This window comes from Canis lupus, chromosome 1, assembly GCF_011100685.1.
Source record: "Canis lupus familiaris isolate Mischka breed German Shepherd chromosome 1, alternate assembly UU_Cfam_GSD_1.0, whole genome shotgun sequence".
In the NCBI taxonomy this organism is placed as follows: Eukaryota; Metazoa; Chordata; class Mammalia; order Carnivora; family Canidae; genus Canis; species Canis lupus.
Window position 1 is genome coordinate 36,273,903 of NC_049222.1, and position 23,959 is coordinate 36,297,861.

The window sequence follows — 23,959 nt, forward strand, 5'->3', positions numbered from 1 at the left end:
AAAAGAAAAGAATTTAGAAGAAATGGAAGCTAAATTTTCCATGGTGAAGTAATGCTGAACTTTTCTTAGTAATCCTAGAGGATCAACATTCAGATGTTAAGGAAAAAGTCAGATTCTTTGGCTTCTGAGAGACTTGAGGAGGCCCCAGGGTCCATCAAAATGTAACAAAATTTATTAGAACATGCACCTCCATAAGCTGTCTGAGTACCCTGGGGGTCATCCAGCCTTCAGAGTATCTTGAGAGAGTTATAGTGAAAAACCCATTTCCCCTTAACTCAGTCTTGTTTGAAAACAGCTTAAATTGTAGCTGCTCTAAAGAATATGAAAATGAATGAACTTGTTTTTCATTTATTTATTTGTTTGTTATTCATATTCTGTATTCTATTTGACAATTGTATCCAATAGTTAAATCTTTTCTGAATATACTGAAACTGAAAAAGAAATCAAGAATTGGGGCGCCTGGGTGGCTCTATTAGTTAAGCGTCTGCCTTCAGCTCAGGTCATGATCCTAGGGTCCTGGGAACCCCCATGTCGGTTCCCTGCTCACAGAGTGCCTGCTTCTCTCTCTCCCTCTGCCACTCCCCCTGCTTGTGTTATCTCTCTCTCTCTCTCTCTCTCTCTATGTTAAATAAGTACAGTACTAAAAAAAAAAAAAGAAAAAAGAAAAAAAAGAAATCAAGAATTGAGAGACATTTGTGGCCATTTCTCAGAAAGAGAAGGACATCTCCCCAAATATCAGATCTAGGAAGTAATAGAAACTTGCAGGCAGATTAAGCTACAGTTTTTTATCTGAACTGCCTTTTCCCTCAGAAATTCCAGAAATACGAGGAATGAGGTAATGGTAAACATGGCTCCCTTGTCCTCAGACCTTTAAGTGGTTTTTCATAATGACAGAGGTGTATAGTTTGGTAAAATGTTTTTAGTATTGAACCATGGAAATCCACCTCTCTTATGGCCACTAATATTTGGTGTTCCATATTTCTTTTCACTCTTGGATGACAGAGAACAGACCAGTGATTAATTTTCACAAGTGTTTGAGGTGTGTAAGAATACACATCATTTTATATTCTAAATGTTCACCTTTTTAAGGTTCTTATGTAATTAATACATAGTATAATTTAGTACTTGGCCAGTACTTTATTATATCTTTGCCATGAGGCATTTAACAGAATAAGTTGGAAGTATGTATTTATTATAATTCTTTGACCTTTCAGTCAGTGTATTTCTGAAGGAGTAAAGAAACTCGAGACATAACCTGCTGTTCTTCATTTTGGTCACAAAAATATTTTTTCCTGAGAAGTGTAGCATTGAATGTGTCTATTGTTTTATAATGAAGACATTATCTCAGAGAACGCACAATTTCTTTCAGATAGTTACCAGAGTAAACATCAAAAGGAAAAGCAGTACCATCTAAGGTGCTATACTCCATGAATATTGTTTAGAGTTCTGTTTGAGGAATTGACTGGATATTTTCAGTGATCTGTTAGGATAGTTTTCTTTTTCTCTCTTCCTTTCAGTATGATACATTCTTTCAAAATGATTTTATTTTATTCATTGAGAGAAATGACAAAATCTTATTTTGCAGTTTCTTAGAAGAGATTTCATCAGAACATGACAGTGTCATAATCTTAAGGGTGGTCAGTATAGTATGTACAAGGTACAAGGTTCTGGGGTTAGATGAGCTATGATAGACATTCTCTCTGCCTGTTGGTGTCCACCTGCACAGCTGGACAGAGGCTCAACCTGGCAGCTAGCTGAGGTTGCCCAAGAGAATTCCCATGGTCCAGCCAGGCAAACCATTGCACAGTGGTAGCCCAGTGTCCAGGCTGGAAGTGGAGCTCAAGCAGGACAAATAGGAACATGAGATTTATTGATGTGTAGTCTTTCCAGCGGTTGAGAACTCAGGAACTTAGAGTCCATAAATAGGGTAAATAGGTTAGAAAACTGGGGTTTAGAAAAAAATTGTAATAGCTAGGAGACCAAGAAGTATCTTGGGTTGTGAAATTTGGACACAGAAGCTCTGTTATCAGTTGGGAGCACTTCAGATACCTATCACTTTGAAATTGTCCTTTGGAGGAATCTGGTGGTCAGTTGGGGTTGCCATGTGGGTGACTTTTGGAAGACTTTGCACTAATTCTCCACAGATGCATGGCTGAGATGGTTTAGACTCTCGCTGCCCCTGCGAGTGTTGGCTCAGCAATAGGGTTTGTGAAGTTGAGATCGATGAAGACAATAGAGAAGGGTCTTGACTCATTAATATGTACCTTATTTATTTTAGTTTTAAAATAATTATTATTTTTTAAGATTTTATTTATTTATTCATGAGAGACACACAGAGAGAGAGGCAGAGATACAGGCAGAGGGAGAAGCGGGCTCCATGAAAGAAGCCCAACATGGGACTTGATCCTGGGTCCCCAGGATCAGGCCCTGGACTGAAGGCGGCGCTAAACCGCTGAGCCACTCAGGCTGCCCTAAAATTATTTTTAAAAATTCTTTTATTGAGGTATAATTGACATAGCATTATATTAGTTTTTTTAAAATATTTTATTTATTTATTCATGAGAGACACACACACAGAGAGAGAGAGAGAGAGAGAGAGAGAGAGACAGGCAGAGGGAGAAGCAGGCTCCATGCAGGGAGCCCGATGTGGGACTCGATCCTGGGTCTCCAAGATCAGGCCCTGGGCTGAAGGTGGCGCTAAACCGCTGAGCCACCCTGGGCTGCCCGCATTATATTAGTTTTGGTGTACAACAAGACAGTGAGATATTTGGATGTATTGGAAAATGATTGCCATGATAAATCTAGTTAGCAATCATCACCATACATAGTTACAGATTTTTTTTCTATGCTGAGAACTTCTAAGATTAATTCTCTTAGAGAATTTCAAATATGAAATACAATATTATTAACCCTAGTTGCCATGCTGTACATTGCCATGACTTATTTATTTTGTAACTAGAAGTCTTTACCTTTTGAATGCTTTCACCTATTTCATCCACCCCTAACCTCCTGCCTCTGGTGACCATCAATCAGTTCTCTGAGCTTGGTTTTTTGGTTTGTTTTTTTTTGGATTTTGAGGGGGTTTTGTTTTAGATTCTACATATAAATAAGGTTATATAGTTTTTGTCTTTCCCTGTCTTATTTAATATAATACTCTCAAAGACCATCTGTGTTGTAAATGGCAAGATACCATTCTTGTTTACAGCTGCATAATATTCCATCATGTATATATACCATGTCTTCCCTTTGTTTAGCTTGTAAGATTTTTAAAGTTTTATTTATTTATTTATTTATAGAGTGCAGCTGCACAAGTGGTGGGAGGGGAAGACAGAGAAGGAGAGAGAATCTCAAGCGGACTCTGTGCTCAGTGTGGAAGCCTGACATGGGGCTTGGTTTCACTACTGTGAGATCATGACTTGAACCAAAATGGAGAGTTGGATGCTTAACTGACTGAACCATCCAGATGCCCCTACCATGTTTTCTTTATCCATTCATCCACCAATGATACTTAGGCTATTTCCATGTTTTCGCTATCATGACTAATGCTGTAATGAACACGTATACCTTTTTATTTTAGTATTTTCATTTTGTTTGGATAAATAGCCAGGCATGGAATTGCTGGATCACATGGTACTTCTATTTTTTAATATTTTGAAGAACTTTCTTAATGCTTTCCACAGTGATTGTACCAATTTACATTCCCACTAACAAAACACAACAGTGCATAAGAGTTACCTTTTCTCTGTATCCTCTTCAACACTTATTTCTTGTCGTTTGGGTAATAGCCATTCTAACAGGTATGAGTTGATGTTTCATTGCGGTTTTGCTTTGCATTTCCCTGATGATTCTTGATGTTGGCCATCTTTTTGTCTTTGGAGAAATGTCTATTTAGATCCTCTGCCTCATTTATAAAAATGATTGTTTGTGGGCAGCCCCGGTGGCTCAACGGTTTAGCGCTGCCTTCAGTCCAGGGTGTGATCCTGGAGACTGGGGATCGAGTCCCACATCGGGCTCCCTGCACGGAGCCTGCTTCTCCCTCTGCCTGTGTCTCTGCCTCTCTCTCTCTCTTTCTGTGTCTCTGATGAATAAATAAATAAAATCCTTAAAAAGAATGATTGTTTTCTTATTAAGTTGTATGAGTTCCTTATATATCCTGAATATTAACCTTTTACTAGATTTATGACTTGCAAATATTTTCTCCTATTCAATAGGTTACCTTTCATTTCATTGGTAGTGTGCTACATGGGAACTTTTTAGTTTGATGTAGTTTCATTTGTTTAGTTGTGCTTTTGTTGCCTTTGCTGGGGATGTCAAATCCAAAAAAATCACTGCCAAGAGCAATGTCTAGGAGATTACTGCCTGTTTTCTTCTAGGAATTTTATGCTTTTGGGTCTTACTTTTAAGTCTTTAATCTGTTTTAAGTTAATTTTTGTGTATGGTGTATGATAGTAGTCCTATTTCATACTTTTGCATGTGCCTGTCCAATTTTCCCCATGCTACTTTTTGAAGAGACTGTCCTTTTGCCATTGTATTTTCCTGGCTTCTCTGTGATAAGTTAATTAATGTATGGGTTTGTTTCTGGGCTCTCCTTTCTGCTTCATTGATCTATATGCCTTTTTTTTTTTTAATGCCAATACCATACTGTTTTTATTGCTTACCTTTGTAATGCAGTTTGAAATCAGGGAGTATGATGCCTCCAGCTTTGTTCTTTCCCAAAAGTATTTTCATAGTTTGGGATCTTCTGTAATTCTACACAAAATTTAGAATTATTTCTAAAAGGTTCTGCGAAAAGTTCCCTTAGAATTTTGATAGGGATTGCACTGAATCTGTAAATGCTTTGGGTAGTATTTTTTATTTGTTTTTTAGATTGTTGAATAGTTTCTTTGAAATGTAGTTCATATATACCATGTAACTTAACCCTTCTAAGTTGTACAATTTAGTGGTATTAAGTATATTCATACAGTTGTATAATCATTACCATAGTCTATTTTTAGAACATTTTCATCACCCCCAAAAGAGACTTCTTACCCCCTTGGCAGGCCATATTAATCCCCACATTCCCCCAGACCCTGTCAACCACAAAGTCTGCTTTCTGTTTCTGTAGATTTGCCATTCTGGGTATTTCATGTATATAGAATCATACAATCTGCAATCCTTTGCAATTGGCTTTTTTCACTTAGTATCATATCTTTAAGATTTGGCTATACTATAGCTTGTATTAGTGTTTCCTTTATTTTTATTGCTGAATAATATTCCATTGTATGATTATACCACATTTTATTTATCCATTCATCAGTTGATGGACATTTGGGTTATTTCCACTTTTGAGATATTATGAATAATGCTGCTATAAACATTGTGCACAAGTTGTTGTGTTGATATGTTTTCATTTCTTTTGAATATTCTACCTAGGAGTAGGATTGCTAGGCCTGTTAATGTGTTTTAAATTTTCTGTGTATATTTGGGAACTGAGTGAAATAGTTTGTGAATACAATCAGTAGTATAAAACCTCTAGTTATTCGTGGTTTCCATTAAAAAGCTTTATATTATATTTTATATAATATTTATAGATTTTATGTATATGTATTATATGTTTAATATATATTTTATACATATATGTATTTTGGTGCAATAATGTTTTCTGAGTTGAGAGACCTCTCAGTATTACCAGCTAGCCCCTCCTATTTATAGGTCAGGCTCCTATTTTTTCATTTTGTTCTCTAGTTATATTGCCATTCACTATCCTCTTTACTGTTTTGCATTTATTTATATTAGATTTTTTTATATTATAAAGTACTGCATGTTTCTTGTGAAAAATACATGAATATGGTAGCATATAAATACATAAAATGAAATATCTTCCCCACTATGATTCTCTACCTCCCAAGTACCACAGCTCCGAACAGTTTCCTATGTAGCCTTCCTAGAAATTCTCATATATATACAAGCACTTATATTCACATATATATTTTTTAAAAGAAATGGTGTTATTCTGTACATTACATATGTTTCCACATCCTGCCTCCCCCCCATCTATAATTGACACTGGATAGTAATGTAACTAATTTCTGCTTTTCTGTTTGGTTTGGCAGCCAGGGAACTCTGCACTCATTTACAATTGCCAGGAGAACTGTACTCAAAATACTTGCCTATTTATAGCTCCAGTTTTCTGATTTAATTGGTCTCCTCCCTTAAATTTTTTTTTTTTTTTTTTTTTTTTTTGTGGGGGGTACTCCTGGGTGGCTCAGCGGTTGAGCGTCTGTCTTTGGCTCAGGGCGTGATCCTGGGGTTTCGGATCGAATCCCGCATCGGGCTCCCTGTTAGGAGCCTGCTTCTCCCTCTGCCTGTGTCTCTGCCTCTCTCCGTGTGTCTCTCATGAATAAATAAATGAAATCTTAAAAAAAATTTTTTTGTTTTATTATGGCTTCTATATGTCAGCCATTTAAACAATTTTAGTGAATAGGAGAATTGAATAATTATGATTAATAGGAGAGATGTATTTGACCTTATGCACCAGATTTTGTTACATGCTACTTTGTATTATTTTAGTACCTTGGAAGCTGTAATTATCAAGGTGATATTTAAGAAATTGCTTTTTCAACGTAATAGTTGGTACTGAAGTACTTCAAAGGGTTACTGTAGTTCACAAACTCTGAAAAGCTTTTTATCTTACCAGAACACTATGAAAGAAAGACCCACTAATGATTTTCTAGTTGAAACATCTAAACAATTTTGAAATGCAGGTTAATTTTTTAAAGGCAGTGACCATTTCATCCTTAAGATAAGGTTTTGTGCATCTGTCATCATCCTTGTTGATGTAATTACACTGTTTTTATTCTTTGGTGTTGTATTTAAATAGAAAATATATTTTGTGTTGTTGTTGGTCTCTCAGTCTGCAGTGTTTTATTTTGAATGTAGTAAATATTGGTTTTATTACCCTTGGGACTGCTTATCTCTAAACACTAGGTCCTTCCCTTAAACATGGATTCACAGACGGTAAATCACTAGAATTTTTGTTCAACAGCGAAAGAAGTCACTTAGTACAGGCCTATCTTGTTTACCACTGTTTATATAATTTCTTAGTAGCACAGTATCCATTTGCTTAGCAAGGAGATTCTGGGACATATCTGTTTGGAAAATTAGATTAAAATTGATTTTCAATTCATTGGAATTACTAATTAGTGCTCCTGACTACTGGTGGTGTTTAAAAAATTAATTTTGAAAGATGTGTGTCTTGTTTGTTTCCTTTTTTTTGGATGATAGAAGCCCACACATTAAATTATGGCTCTTGGTTGTGATCCTTTCAGAGAGCAATGAGGTAAATTAGCTAATCTGTCATTGTCAAGTAACTTTAGGGGTAGGATTCCAGTATTTAACTAAAAGAGCTAGAAGTTACTGTTACCGCTACTGTTCTTACATTCTTCCAGTTGCTCATGGTTAACTCAGGCAACTTTCTTTTTTGGTGTTTTCTGGATGGGTCAGAATAAGCTTTCTATACCATTCATTAAGTCATCATTTGTTTTACAAGCGTTTTGAAACAATTACTACTCACATTGTCTTGAAGTCAGTCACTTCTCGTTTGCTGTCAATATAATGCAGTCTAGCTTTTACTTCAACCACATGTTGCCATTGCCAGGATCATTGGTAACTTTACTGCTTTACCTCTTCCCAGGTTTCACCTGATTTTATCTTTTCTTTTAAAGAAAAGATATGGGGCAACCGGGTGGCTCAATGGTTGAGCACCTACCTTCGGCTCAGGTCATGATCCCGGGGTCCTAGGATCAAGTGTCCCATCAGGCTTCCTGTAGGGAGCCTGCTTCTCCCCCTGCCTATGTCTCTGCCTCTCTCTCTGTGTCTCTCAGGAATAAATAAATAAATAAATAAATAAATAAATAAATAAATAAACAAATAAATAAGAAAGATTTATTTATGTATTTGAGAGAGAGAGAGAATGAGCAAAAGGGGCAGAGGGAGATAGAATCTGAAGCCGACTCTGTGCTGAGTGTGGAGCTTCCCTCGAGGCTTCATCTCAAGACCCTGAGACCACAATCTCAGGTGAAACAAGAGTCAGAAGCTTAACCAACTGTACTACCTGGGTGCACCCTGATTTTATCTTTTGTACCATTTTAAACTGATGGTACTCTTCTTCATGTGTTCTCATCTCTTGGTGTATCATGTACTGTTTTTTTTTTTTTTTAATATTTTACTTATTTACTCTAGAGAGTAAGCACGGAGGGAGAGGAGAAGCAGACTCCCTGCTGAGCAAGGAGCCCAACTCAGGGCTCAACCCAGGACCCTAAGATCATGACCTGAGCCTAAGGCAAATGCTGAACTGACTGTGCCACCCAGGCACCTCTCACATACTCTTAATTAATTTTATTGCTGCAGTTGTCTATTCCTTCCCTCTTTATTCTTTATTGGCTTTCCTTTGTTCAGTACTTAAGTAGTTTTCCAGAGTTCTGTCCTCAAACCTCTTTTGTTTTCACTTGATGCATTCTTCCTGGGTTCTGTAACTTCTGTATTTTCTTGTGACTCTCAGGTCCAGTTGGTGATTTCACAGACCCATTAAATTCATATCCAGTTGTCTTACTGAATTACTTTGTTTGGTTAATCTTGCCCAGTTACCCAAGCCAGAAATTTGGGTACCATTCTTAAATACTTTCCATCACTCCCCGTATCTAATCAGATACCAAGTCCTATTGATGGCTTATTTTTTTCTTACCTTATTGCTTCTACTGTCAGTATTTCTTGAATCATGAAGCCATGTAAACAGGGTTGCTGCAGGATACTGCTATGGGAGTTTCTATGTGGAAGGGGTGGGGGATACTTAATCAATTTTCAAGATGTCAGGTTCAAAGAATGTGTCGCCATTATTGTGGCCAGAGGGATATACGCACTATCAGTGGGAGGAGAGAGGGGCTATTTTCAAGAAAGGCTCTGGCATGTGATAGAGACCATGTAGGCAACATTAAAATAAAACTATACAATCTAGCACCAGAAAGGAACATGGGAAAAATGGCTTGGTGAAAGAAAGCATTTTAGGGTATATAAAGCAAAACAAAACAGAAAACTGAGTGAGTCATGATAATTACATTGAAGTCGAGGAAGATTATCTTTTAAAACTGTGAAACTTTTCCTATAATATAAGAAGAAGTGGGAAAATGAGGCATATAAAAGTTCTTTTTATCTACTTTAATATAAAGAAGCAACTTTGGAACTGACATAGTGAAAAGCAGTTCTCCATTGTGTCAATGTTCACATAGAAATTGGAAAATACTTATCGATTATATTATAGATGGAATCATTATATTGATTATTACAATAAACATTGACAGTAATGTAGTGATGTTGAATCATTATATTAATTGAAATGTTTAAAGGTAGACTCTAGAGAACCTCTAAAAGCTACTCCAAACATAATATGTTGAGTGTATCTTTTCGTATAATACTAAAGAAACTCAGAAAGTTTATGATTCATTAAGCATGAAAATATTTGCAAGAATATACTACTGAATACACAGAATATAACCCCTTTTACTTCTGTTTTCTCAACAATTATCATAAGTAAAATTTATAAATTTTTTCTTTATTAAGATAATTAGCTTATAATTTCTTGAGAAATTGCCAGGAAAAAAAGTCTTATTAGTTGTTATGTCCCCAAGATCATATTGCAACATACAGATTTGAGTCAGGGAGATATATAACCATGAGTACAGTTTATATTTATTTGTTCAAAGCTCTGGTCTCATGAAAATTGCTATATAAATACTTATTTTAACAACTGTTGTTATTAGGGGTTTGTATGAAAGTCTGCCAACGTGGTCCCAATATTTATATCCTAGATCAAAATGTTTTGAATAGAGCTGATTCTCAACTGTGATCTTTATTGTTTTGAAATTCAAAATGTACTGGAGTTATTTTCATTTAATGTAATTGAAATGGTTTCTATTGCCAGGTTTTTTCCCTTTTTAGTTAAAGACCAGAAGTCCTTGGACAAAGAATATCTATTTTAGACTAATAAGTAAATAAAATGAAATAAGAGAACTTTTTTTCTTTTTCTGGAACTGAGGAATAAATAAAAGTTCTGCCCTTAAATGTTATTATCTTAGTGATCCTAACCCACTGTCACCAGTGATAATAACCCATTATTGAAATTATTCCTTGGCTCTCAGATAATTATAGATTCTGGATACCATGCTTATATTAAGTGATAGAGCAAAATGCTAATTTTAGAGTATGTGTTTGTCTTATGCTTTTAATCAGTTCAAATTGAGCACAACTCAGTTAAAAAAATACTGAAGATTTGAATAATATTTCCTGAATAAGGTAATTAATTTGTGATTGGTTGATTTTATGCTTTAGGTTCACAGAAATCTTATTGCTCAGGAATCTTGATACAGGCAGTGCAGGTGTTTACATGAATATAAAACTAGCAACTATATTTAGCTATAATTAAAATCTAGTATGGTATGTAAAACCTGTTTGTCTTTGACTGGAACTTTTTCCAAGTTAATGAGATCTCAAACAGGGCATAGAATGTATGTCCCTTTTTGAAATATGATGATATTAATTACTTTGTGTGTGTTAGCCCATTTTGACTCACTTAGGAAGCTGCAAAAGTATGGTCTGAACTTCTTCGTATTATGGCTAATTTTTCTTTAAATTTATACTACTTGTACAAATACTCTGTAATATGAGCCAGGAAATTTTATAGGTGTGGATTTAATTTGTAGTGTTGTCCATAGGGGTGGTATATATGTATAAAAGGAAATTTTATAGGTGTGGATTTAATTTGTAGTGTTGTCCATAGAGGTGGTATATATGTATAAAAGAGGTGGTAAATATGTATGTCCATAGAGGTAGTATATATGTATATATGGTATATGTATATGTAGTGTTGTCCGTAGAGGTGGTATATATGTATGTAGTTTCCTTTTTTGATGCCCTAGTCATATTTAGATACTCTTTCTAGTAATTTCTTTGTAACTTCCTGCTAATTCTACATCCTTCTCACTGTCATAAATTTCTTTTTTTAAGGCAGTTTTTTGTTTTTTAACCCTAATCATACCAAGAGGCAAAATTGATCTATTTTGAGTAATCAGAGAGGGATGTTTCTTAATTTCTGAGTTCTCTGCTTTGCTTTCCTCCCTTTCAGACAAGCTGTACTGCTTATGGCTTAATGCCAAGTGTTTTGTGCACCAGTGACAGAAGGGCAATTTAGAGATAAAATGTCACAAATCTACTCACCTCCTCCATCTTAAAGAACTCTATAACTTCCTATTCTCTTAGCTGGAAATGCTTTCTTTGTTTTGGAAAAAATAAAACAAACAAACAAACACTGATATACTCTGTCCAGCCCAGGAAGAAAGAGATGTTTTTCCAAGAGGACATTTTTAAAAATTCTGATTATAAGAACTAGAGGAATAATATGGGTATGATTTTATTATATGGATTTCCCTGAATAGATTATACTTATGTAGATTATGTGCAATGTATTATGGGATATGCTTCTTAAATAGATATTCTATAACCAGGAAAATTTTCACCTTGAGCCCGATTTAATACTTTTTGTGCTCCTTCTGGGTTTACATAGGCAAACTTTTAATTTTCCCAATGGAGTATGTCAGAACCCACAGCATTCTGTTGCATGCCCCCTTTCATTCAACATAATCATGTAGCTTTAGGGAAAATAATAGAAGATTGTCCTGGAAAGTTTACCGATGCATGGAAGAGAAGTAGGAGGCAAAAAGTTAAAGATACTGTGTCATCAAAGGCTCTTGTCTCCATCAGAGAATGATGGGGTCTGGGATGTAAAGTACATGAGTGATGACCAGTTTAGAGTTAGAGCAGATGTCATAGAAGAAGCATAGATAAGGATTTAAAGGTGGAAGTTTACATTTTGATTTATCAGAGGGGATTAGAAGATAATGTATTTTAAGGGAACTACAAATACCCAAAGTCTAGGTTAAGGTTCAAAATATTGTGTGTTGGTGAAATAGAAATGAAATGAGTTTAACTTTGTTTAGTGAGACAGTAAGTTGAATTGGATAGTTTTCATGGAAATATGCAAGTTTTTGTTTATTTTGTAAATAATTAGGTTTTGTTAAAATTTGTGTTAATTGTGCTTAAGTGATTCTATGTCTGGATCAAAAATATTATTGCATACTTCTGCATACATACACTCATGCTTTCTAAAATTGTGTACAGTTGAGTCCATGGTATTTATGGTTTGCTATATGTATTGTTTTGTGAATTATTTTCATCATCTTCCTAAAAAGGGCAAGATCACTGGGGAAGTTTACTTCATAATACTGTGTCACATATGACTTTATTTTTATATTTGCAAAGGATGGGTATATGTAAATAAAAGCATGGCTGCATAGGTACTTAAATCAGTCCGTATGTAGGAAAAGCAAAACCCTATGGAACTATGTACAAAACTCAGTAGTTACTAAGTAAATATTCCTAATCTTCATCTTTGTCAAATGACAGAACTATAACAATTTAGTAAAGGAGTTTGATATCCTTTATTCAAGGGAACACAGTCCATGGGCGGGAGGAGTACAGTGCTTCACAAGCAGTGGAGCACTATTCCAGGAGTATTTGGGGTAAAGAGTGAGTTTTATAGAACCTTAGAAAAGGCAAGGTGGATATAGGGCTTGCTTGGCTGAGAAGTGGGATTTCCTTATATGGCTAGAAAGTCTTATTTTCTAGGATAAGGGGAGCTAGCTAGAGCTGAGCTGGAAGATGGTGATTAGCGTGTGGTGGGTGTGCTTGACAATGGGGTGTTTTGTCAATGCAGGCTGATTTTGGCTTAGATTTGTGACATGGGCTGGGCCACTAGGGCAGCCTCCATTTGGTAGGTCCTGATTCATAACAGATTACCTTTATCATCCTATTATGCCATTTTAAATGAACTCTAAAATTAGTACTGAAAAACTTTGACTAGTTGAAATGGCTTATATTTATATGTCACTTGGATCCAGAGATCCAAAATACAGAGTTTCATAGAAGTACAGTCATTTTCTAACTGAATTAGGCTTATATGTAGAATACTAGGGTATTTAAAATTAATGGTCTCTCATCTCAGTGACTGAGAATTTAAGAAAATATTTTATAACACGTAATATTATTTAGTTTTATAAACTGTTAATATCCTAATAGTAATCCAAGGAGCTATAGAAGTGAAGAGAAAATTATGATAGCTAGGTTTATGTATAATTATGTATTTGCTTATATGTTAGTCATACATTTATTTTTAAAGGCCTAATTTATATTTTTTCCTAGCAGTTTGTTTTTAGTTTTATTTTTTCATAGTGTTTTATTTAAAAAAAATTTTAATGTTCATAGCTTATCAGAGAAATTAACTTCATCTTAATTTCAGTATATAGTGCTAATGAATTTAAATCATGTTGGCATAGAATTAGCTAAAGGCCTGTGAGTATGTCCATGCCAGTTGTTAAATTGAATTCTTTTTTTTTTTTTTTAAGATTTTATTTATTTATTCATGAGAGACACAGAGTGAGAGCCAGAGACACAGGCAGAGGGAGAAGCAGGCTCCCTGCAGGGAGCCTGAGTGGGACTCCATTCCAGGACCCCAGGATCATGACCTGAGCCAAAGGCAGACGCTCAACCACTGAGCCACCCAGGCATCCCTAAATTGAATTCTTCTCATGTGATTTCTTTTTTTGAGAATACTATAGTTTGTTTGTTTGTTTATTTATTTATTTATTTACTTATTTATTTATTAATATTATAGTTTAAAGAATTATTTTTTCTGTCCTAACCACAATAATAATAATTTTGTTTTTTTAATGTAATAGAATCATAGTCTACCTTTTTAAAAATAGTCATAGAACTTAGATACTGTTTAGTTCTATTTTGTTTTGAAAACGTACATAGATGTGGGCAGCCCCGGTTGCCCAGCGGTTTAGGCCCACCTTCAGCCCAGGGTGTGATCCTGGAGACCCGGGGATCGAGTCCCACGTTGGGCTCCCTGCAGGGCGCCTGCTGCTCCTTCTGCCTGTGCCTGTTCTCTCTCTCTTCTCAATCTCTCTCTCTCTCTCTCTCTCTCTCTGTCTCTCATGAATAAATAAATAAAATCTTAAAAAAAAAGAAAATGTACATAGATGTAATGGCTGCAGAGACAGCTTCTGTATAAATGATGGAAATATGATCCACATAGTAGAATGGTGCTTGCAGTATGAATAAGGTCATTGATACAAGTCAGCAAGGTAATTTGAACTGAGCTCTTTGATTAATAAAAGGAGATAGAATCTTAAGGGTTAAAGAAAATACATAAAAATCTGAAAAAAGTAAAATAAAACGAGCCAGAGAAAGCAGCCTTGGTGTTGGTGATCAAGAAATCTCTGCATAACAGAGGGGCTGGGGCAGCCTAGGTTTGGGGAGACCTGCAGAAAGCTGTGTTGGGGATGGAGTGTTTAGAGCATGGTTCTGAGTGGCAGATTGTAGGAGATGCCAGAGTGATACTGACTGCTAGTAAGGTGGGGGGAAGGTAGAGGAAGGAGGGAGGGGAGGGGAAGCACATCTTTAAAAAAATTTATGTCAAAATGGTGTTCAGTGGTCCATCACATTGAATCAACACACCTCTATTGAAAACTTATTATTTAGCACACGCTGTGGTGGCACATTTCTCTTATTCTTTGAACTTGAAAACCTTTTCTTGTTGATCTTTGATATGGGTCACTGAACAGATTCTGTTTTACCTGATTAAATAAATGGTAACGAGACTTAGGTTGACTTCCTCTATTTTACTGGACTTACTTAATCGTTCACTTTGTCAAGCATCCACCCTTTCGACAAAATTAAGGAAATTAGTGGTTACAGTGTCGTGTAATTCTGTTTAGTTTGAAATGTTACTGAGGCATATATTTCCCTGCCTTTTTAACATTCATTTGTTAGAAATGTTATTCCTTAGGTGTATGATGAATCAACATTTCTTTTGCCTAAAGTCCAGTAAAATCAAAGCCTTACTTAATTTAAAATGTTATAAATCATATTCATGTTAATGTCTTTTCCTTAACATTTAATTGGAGACTTTTTCTCAGTTAGCTCACCAAAATGTTACAAGGTTCCTCTGTGGCTGTCTGGTATTTGAACAGAGAGGCAACTAATTAGAATAATAGAACAGCATAATTGTCATTCCTGCGTTTTATATGGGTTGTTTTAAAAAGAGATTTTTTTAAGGAAGCTGTACCAAAAATGTATTATATTAGTAAATACTAGGCCCATACTCTTCCTTAAGGCACTTTTTCACCTCATTATCCAGACACTCCTTTATTCTCTATCATAATACTAATCAAGAAATGGAATGTTTTCCTAAGTTAAGAAAACCTCTGATGCATAAAAATTCAAACTGCTAAAGCAAATAAATCAGGAGATGTCTTTTAATTTGAAAAAAAGTTCTACATTACAAAAGAATTTCCTGAAGATTACTTTAAATATACAGCTCCCTTACAGTGCTGAGCATCAAATCAAAGAATATTCTAAATTTTAAATGTGTTCTTTTATGGGCACACCTGTTCCTAATATTCCTATGTTAATGGTAACTATTTACATGTGTGTCCCAATGTGGTGGGTAAATGAAAACTGGTTTGTGAATTACTCATGTTTGGGTAATGTTAGAGAGAGATCAAGATGGTTAGTTCTACTCTTACTATATACTCTTTGTCCAGCCAACCTCTCATTCTCTTCCCATCCTAGGCCCAGAGAACAGGATGGGAGGGGAAGCAAAATCTCATTCTAAAGAAGCTCACTTCTTAGAAAAAAGGGAAACACTATGGGATTGACACTAATTTTTCTTTCTCCTACCCTAGTTCTTGATACCTTTAAAATTGAGATGATCTATTATTTGTCACCCAAGTAAACTGACATGTTTAATTGGATCCTTAAAGGCCATAGGTTTTATAACAGGCATTTCTGTGAATTGTGAGTCTACTCACATTTGTTCTTCATGAAATTAGGGAATGGTTTTCCACGTATTTCATAGATAGCTCACAATGTGAGCTCCTTCAAAGTAATACTTTTATGTCTTTTTTATGGCACCTGGTACTTGAACTGTTTAATAGATGCCCAAATAAAAGATTACATATATTGCAGTTGTTAGACGTTCTGAGGGACTTTATTGCTTAAATACCTGTTAAGAATGTAATCTTATTTATGGTAATATTATTACTGTTGGCTCAACAATCTTTAATAAACACTCACCATATGACAAAGATTTTGCTAATTATTTTACCTCTGATATTTCACTTTTCTCAATACAAATCTTTGTAGTTTGAGGTATTATTAAAATGCTTTCTATGTAAATAAGTGGATTTAAAACAGATTAGACTCTTGCCCAAGGTTAATGAGTTGACTCAAAACTTCCCACGTTATCAGTGACTCATTTTCTCTGTCACTGGCTCTTCCATGGTATAGAGTATTTAAAAACTACAGTCTTTCATTCATTCCTGTTACAGTGAAGATATTCAGATCATTCATTTTTTATTTTTCAGTTACAGTACACTTGTGAGGAGTCTAACCTGATGACCCATTCATCATTTGGGTGGAAAATTAACTGAGACCAGAAGGGAGAGACCTCAGGGGAAATAGATACAACTTTGAGATAAGCTCTGTTTTGTTTCAATGTTAAAATTTAACTTTTAATACCTTTGCAATATTTACTCAACTGTCCATGAAAAGATAAATCTTCTACCTCATTTCACAAGAGGGCAGCACTTTCTTTTAAAATTTAAAGTATGACTCTTAAAAAATACAGTCAAGTTAACTTTTTGTCAAGAAGTTAAGCTTGAGTGGTTTACAGAAGAAGGACTGGAATCTCTGGAAATTTATGAGTAAGAAAAGTATAAAATCTTTAGAGTAACTTGGGATCCTTTCAGAAAATGGAAAGATTAAAATAACTCCTAGAATTTTTTACCTGAAAGTTGAATTAGATTAACTACTTTGGTACCTTTGTAAATATATGTGTCTGCCAAGATCATGGCTTTCTCTTCAATTGTAAAATCACATTAAGGATGTGAAATTTTAATAAATTATGATTGTTTTATTCTTATTAATTAAAACTGTTGAACAGTGATTCTATGTTTAGAATTCTATAGGTTATTTGGGGGACAAATAAGTTCAACTTTTTTTTCTTCTTCCTCTCAAAGAATCTACTCCCTATTGGGGTTGGAGGGAAGATAAAACAAATTGGCAAAACAGCCTGCAAGCAAAGCAAAGCAATATGTAAGAAAAGTATAGGATAACATGCAGCCTGATAGAGATGAGTGCTATGCATAGGAAATTCTTGAATTAAAGCTATGGTATAAAGCTTTGAACAGAAGATGGAAAGTGAATTGGACCTTGCTGACTGGATAAAATTTCAATGGATAGAAAAGAGGGAGGCTACTGGTTAAGAGATGAGAATCCCATCAATGGAGAAAAATTAGAGTGTATATTGGAGAAAGTTAGAAAAGCACATCCTTGAGAATGTTGTGAACAAATCATACCTGATATGTTTAGGGATGCCACTACCCATATGTGACTGTCTACATTAAAATTAAAATTAAATAATTAAAATTTAGTTACTCATTCACACTAGCTACATTTCAAGTATTCAGTAGCCATACCACTCCATTGGGCATCAAAGATAGAGAACATTTCTGTCATCACAGAAGGTTCTGTTAGATAGTGCTACATTACAGTTTAGATGTTTTTGGGTTGGGATATGGAGAAAAGAAAGAAAGAAAGAAAGAAAGAAAGAAAGAAAGAAAGAAAGAAAGAAAGAAAGAAAGAAAGAAGAAAGCAAGCAAGCTGATATGGTAGTATCAAAAACTTTTGGATTTTAAAGCTATGAGCAGGGAATGGGCTTCTATTTATTATTATTGCCTGCTTTCTATGGATCAAACACAGTTTGCCAGATATAAAGGATGTTTGAAAAAAGTCATGGTTATTAATTTATGTTTGAAATTAGCTGTTATGTACTAGTTTTATAGATGAAGCAGTAGAGGGGGAGATAAAATAAGTGACTTTTTGATTGAAGTAGTGTTTGAAGAGAATGTAGTTTGGTTTGTCATGCCAAATGATAACAGAAGAGAATTTGAGGAAAGAGCATCAAGAAATCAATTGCTTGAATCAATTCTGTTAGGAGGTAAGTGACAACTGCAGCAAGAGGGTATCAAACAATGTTAAGACATTCTGATATTTAAATAGTTGGTCATTGAAGTATATTGGTGATTTCAAGTTTGTGAAGTCTCAACATTTTATGAGCTTACTTAGAGATTGTATGTATAACTTTGATTCAGTAATACAATGACTATTTTTTGGTTATCTACTACATGTCGGGGAGTTGTAACCTCTGGGGGGTACATTAGGGAAAAAGCTATTTCAGGAACCACCTCACTAATATAATGGATATTTTATTACTTAATATTGCTTTTTAATAATTAGCAATCTGTGATGAACTTTTTAATAATTTGTGTATATTTGTTTTTAAAATTTTTTTGCTCGGGATCCCTTGGTGGCTCAGCAGTTCAGCGCCTGCCTTTGGCCCAGGGCGTGATCCTGGAGTCCTGGGATCGAGTCCCGCATCGGGCTCCTGGCATGGAGCCTGCTACTCCCTCTGCCTGTGTCTCTGCCTCTTTCTCTATCTCTCTATGTCTATCATGAATAAATAAATAAAATCTTAAAAAATGATTTTGTTCCTCATAATAGCTGATGTTAACACTTAACAAGTATGAACATTTTAGTGAAAATATACAGGAATATTAAGAAAACATACATATGCTTCTTAAAATAATCTATTGTATAATATATTTTTCAAAGTTTTTATTAATTTAGGGGGAATATATGAAAACATTCCTGGTAATGGATAGAATTGTATTAAAGTCTCAGCTGTGCTATAATTAAAATTATCCAACTATCATTGAATTTTTGTTGAAACTAATGATCAATCAACTATATAGTGCTGGTGAATGTCTTTCTTGATAAGAGTATGTGAGTGTTTAAGTATGAGAGCTTCATTTTACAAAGAAAAATCAAAATCTAGACAGGGGTTCAAGTATCTTTTTCTGGGTCAAGCAGGCTAGATAAGTGTTACTACAGATCAAATCACAAGCCGGATCTCTTGACTTTAAGAGTATTATTGTTTCTTATTTATCCTATGAAAGATATATTATACTAGGGCTGGGATGTAGTAATATAAATAAGCAACCTAGTTCATATGTAACATTTGAACATATGTAACCATAAAATGGTTCTATTTTAGACTATTATAGTATTTTTTTTTAATTTTAATTTAATTTAATTTTATTTATGATAGTCACACAAAGAGAGAGAGAGAGAGGCAGAGACACAGGCAGAGGGAGAAGCAGGCTCCATGCACCGGGAGCCCGATGTGGGATTCGATCCTGGGTCTCCAGGATCACGCCCTGGGCCAAAGGCAGGCGCCAAACCGCTGCGCCACTCAGGGATCCCTAGACTATTATAGTAGTAGTATGATATGATTCATAATTTCTAGTGAGAAAGTTATGTTCTAATGATATGTTGTCATTCTGAGCCATAATCATTTTTATAAGAATATGCGGTGTTGACTGAAAGGTAATTAAGAGACAGTTAAAAAAAATATGCCCAGCTAAGAAGGAACAAACAATGGCTGTAGGAGTGGGAATAGAGGTGGAGTGGGATGAATCTAAGAATGTTGAACTCTCTCAAAATATCTTGTAGTTATGTTTAGATTGCATTTAAGTTTTATAAATTTGTTCAATATTTTCCAGTGTTGTGCAATATTTGTAGCATCCTTAATAACATGGATCATGTTTTGAATCTACTAATTAATGGCAAACTTTAGACTTAGGAGTGTATACTTGGTTTTTGAACATTACCAACAGTCATTCTAGTAACCAATAAATCTAGTCATCAAGATGGGTATTAGAAGTTTGGTAAAGGAGGAATTAGAACTGAAAAATGAAATCAATTTTATTATATGGCTCTCATTAATTGTAAAGGTATTTATGACGTGATATTTTAAAAAAATATTTGTGCAATAGCAACATCATTTGGGTATTTGTTTAGCTTTTTGAGCTTACGATTTTGATGCCAGTACCTGCTCTATAAGCATAAATATCAATTCAATATTGTGCATTTAATGGCTCTATTACATTACATTGTAATCATCCCATATTTTTATTTTAAAATTTTGGATTTATTTATTTAAATTCAATTAATTAACATATAGTGTATTACTTGTTTCAGAGGTAGAGTTCAGTGATTCATCAGTTGCATATAACAGTGCTCATTACATGCAAATTCTGAATTTGAATTGTGCTTTACATTCCTTGGTTTGGCAAATTTAAAGTAAGCTAGAGATTATAAACACCCCTCTCTTACTTGATTTAGTCCTAAAGAATAATGTGCCTGACCTCGGTGTCTGATGGCTGCTTCACTGGTAGTGGCATATCTCCTTCAGTATTATGTTAAATTCATTGATAGTTGGATAATTTTAATTATAGCACAACTGAGACTTTAATATAAGTGAAGCATACCTTCTCCAGACATAAGAAGCAGCCCTGCAGCTAGTATTTTCTTGTAGCTTCTGTAACTTGTTACATGAACAAAATTGTAACTGTTGTGTACCATCTCTATAGCCAGTAGTAAACCCTGGCTCTCACTTTGCAGTTCCCTTGGATTGGATTACATAACTCAACTTGAAAGATGAAAGGAGGCTTCAGTTGCCTTGAACAAGACAGGCTAGATATTCTTTTGTGGGTATAGGTCAATTGATTTTATGAACATTCCAAAAAATTATATACCATAGAATATCAAGTATTAGATAACAGAGATAGATACCAGTTTCATTGGAAAGAGAACAGTTTGAATTATAAACGCCTATTTAGACACAAAGTTATCATTTAAGTAAATTGGAGTTACTGGTTATTGAGTAACTTACAAGAACAAAAAGGCTTTGTTTCCCCCTTTGAAAAGTTTACCATTGACCAGCCCACTGCTGTTGAAGGCTTATTTCTATTAAGGGCTGATTGGCTAGAATATCAGACCATCTGGCACCTCGAAACTTCTGAAACTTTCAGAGGCAAAAATGATGGTCTCTGATGGCATTTACTTTCAAATCTAATTATGCCATTAAAGTAGATACTTACTTGGAAAGACAAATGTGTTTTAGTTGGGAATTTCTAGTTTATTTGATTTAATTTTGTGTGGGAAAAGGATCATGTGCTTGTGGTAAAATTTTTACACACTATAAAGACTGTAAGTGTCTATTCAGGACCCTCAGATCTCCAGTCTCACTCAGAGGTGACTGTCATTGCTATCCTCTTAACACATCTTTCCAGAGATATTATCTGTATTTCATATAACATACTTTTGTGTGACTGTGTCAGCCCCCCCCCCCTTTGGGTATATATATATATATATATATATATATATATATATATATATATATATATCCTATAATACATACCTATATATTGGGTATTATTTCTTATGAGCACATAGAAGCCATCTCCCTCTTTTCCATAGTGGCATAGCATTCTGTTGTGGGAAATCTGCCATAATTTATTTACATAGTTGTCTACTGATGGACATTTAGATTGTTTCCAGCTTTATGCTGTATCAGACAGGACTTACTGAGCATCCTTTTACAACTATGTCTTTACACGTTTGCAAATTAGATTCCTAAGGACAGAATTTCTGACTCACAGGTTATATACGTTTTAATGTTTGATGAATATTGCTAAATTATCCCCTACCCCCAATTTGACAGATTTTGAAAAATCAATTCTGCTGCTTCTGATACTCTCCAGGAAATGTAATGGCTCAACTTAATTCTGTCAAACATGAGAATTTTTCTTTTTTTTTAATTTTTATTTATTATTTATGATAGTCACAGAGAGAGAGAGAGAGAGAGAGAGAGAGAGGCAGAGACACAGGCAGAGGGAGAAGCAGGCTCCATGCACCGGGAGCCCGACGTGGGATTCGATCCCGGGTCTCCAGGATCGCGCCCTGGGCCAAAGGCAGGCGCTAAACCGCTGCGCCACCCAGGGATCCCGAGAATTTTTCATTTTGTGATCAGCCTATTGATTTTATTATGAGCTGTGTACTACATTGTCTGGACTCACTGTCGATCCAGTGCTTTATTGAAAATTTTTGGGGAGTAAACAAAGACATCATGTAGAACTCATAATATAGGACTCAGAGTAAACATATGAAGGAAGTGATATAAAAGTGCGGAAAGGAAATACAAGTAAAGATACTCAGAAAAAAAGGATGATGATAGTCTGTGTCTTTTGGAGGAGCCATATTTGCAGGTATAAGTGGCTTAAGGGGTAAATGCGTTAACTGGTTACCGGTGAGACTGGTGCAGGTGAATTGTGATAACGGAGTCAAAGAAATTATGCGGTATGATTTTGCAAAGAATTCCAGAATGGATGCTAAGCAGGGAGATGGCAGGAGCGTGGAACAGAATTGAAGCAGGAACTATTCCCCATATGGATTGGCCTACAGGCATCAGTAAAGCTCCTCTGCTTAGTATGATCCATAGAATCATAGCAGGTCTCACTGGGTCAGTTTGAACTTCCTCTGGGTTCACTTAATGTATAGCTCCTTCAGTATATGCCAGGGACAGTGCCCTCCTGGGAAGAGTATCTGTTTCTTTACTTGTGACTAAAAGCAGTACCTACAATTTTGATTTATCTTGACATGTTCACTGTTACTGTTAAAATTTGTATTTTAATTTCGGCTTTAATTTTCTAAATCTGGAGAGCTGCAGAAAATTACAAAGGCTTTCACAAAACCTTCAGAAAAACCTGTAAGAACTTTCTCCAAAGCCCTCTGTGATTTAGTTGTATGTCCCACAGGCTTCTGCTGTCAATAGACATCTGGAATTATGAGGCTTGGCTGCCTGGGATGATTTCACTCTTGTCTGATACTGCATTTTTTTTTGAGGAAGGATATGGTTTTGAAACATTAACTTGTCTTGGCATTATTTTTAGTCACCTAATAAAGTGGTCTCTGAATCATTAAATATTTAGAAGTTTGCTGAAGTCTGACCCCTGCACCTGGTTGGCTAATTCAGAAGCACATCAGCTGGCATTTCTCTTCCCCACCCATCGACTCCTCTTAAAAAGAAAAAGTTCTGTGTGCCTTTTAAAATGTCTTGTAGAATCTTCTGGCTGTAGGTTATGGAAATTAGAAAAGTATTGAATCTTTTTCCTATGAAGTGTAATTTTTATTTTCCAACTGCCACCTGTATAATTATCAGAATAGATGACATTATTGAACAGATGAACGTTAAAAATAATTCTTTGTGTACAAAGCGTATTGCTTGAACTTTCTGGGACAAAAGGAGAGTTCCGCCTTTCATCAGGGGGCTCGGGCCTCTATTTTAGATTGAACCTCCTGCCCTTTAGGGCTGTATATTACTTTAAATGGCTACCAGCTGACAGACTTGGTTGCTGGCTGATGTTAACTAGAGAGCTGTAATGTGTTGAGTAGACTCCTCTTCATAGAACTGCAGCAGAGCAGGAATTGAAATCTCAGATCATGATTAGGCCTTGAAGCTATTTTATTTTTGAATTATAAACCCTGAGTTAGAAGGGTTAGAAAAAGGAGAATTGTGTATATTCTTTTCAAAGGCATTATAATCTGGATCTTTCCTTAAGTCCAAATGGGTTTATAACAAGTACATTTTTTGTACCCATTCTTGAAGCTCTTCGATTTGAATGAAGCCATGATGTACTGATTTATTTATAATCACCTATTGACCTCCATATGCTTCACTTTAGAGGTTCCCAAGAAGCTTTTTTTTTCTTCTCTTTTCTTTTCTTTTCTTTCCTTTTCTTTTTGTTCTTTATATTGACCAATGTAAAAAGAAACCTGTTAGGCATTGCATAGAAAACATACTTTATATATCATTAAATATATAAAATATATAAAGAGTTTTTAA

General features: G+C 35.1%; 1 protein-coding gene across 1 annotated transcript in view; it reads left to right on the top strand.

Annotated features, from left to right (window-relative positions):
• UTRN (utrophin) overlaps positions 1-23,959 on the top strand; it is a 488,613-nt gene that overhangs the window by 304,336 nt on the left and 160,318 nt on the right.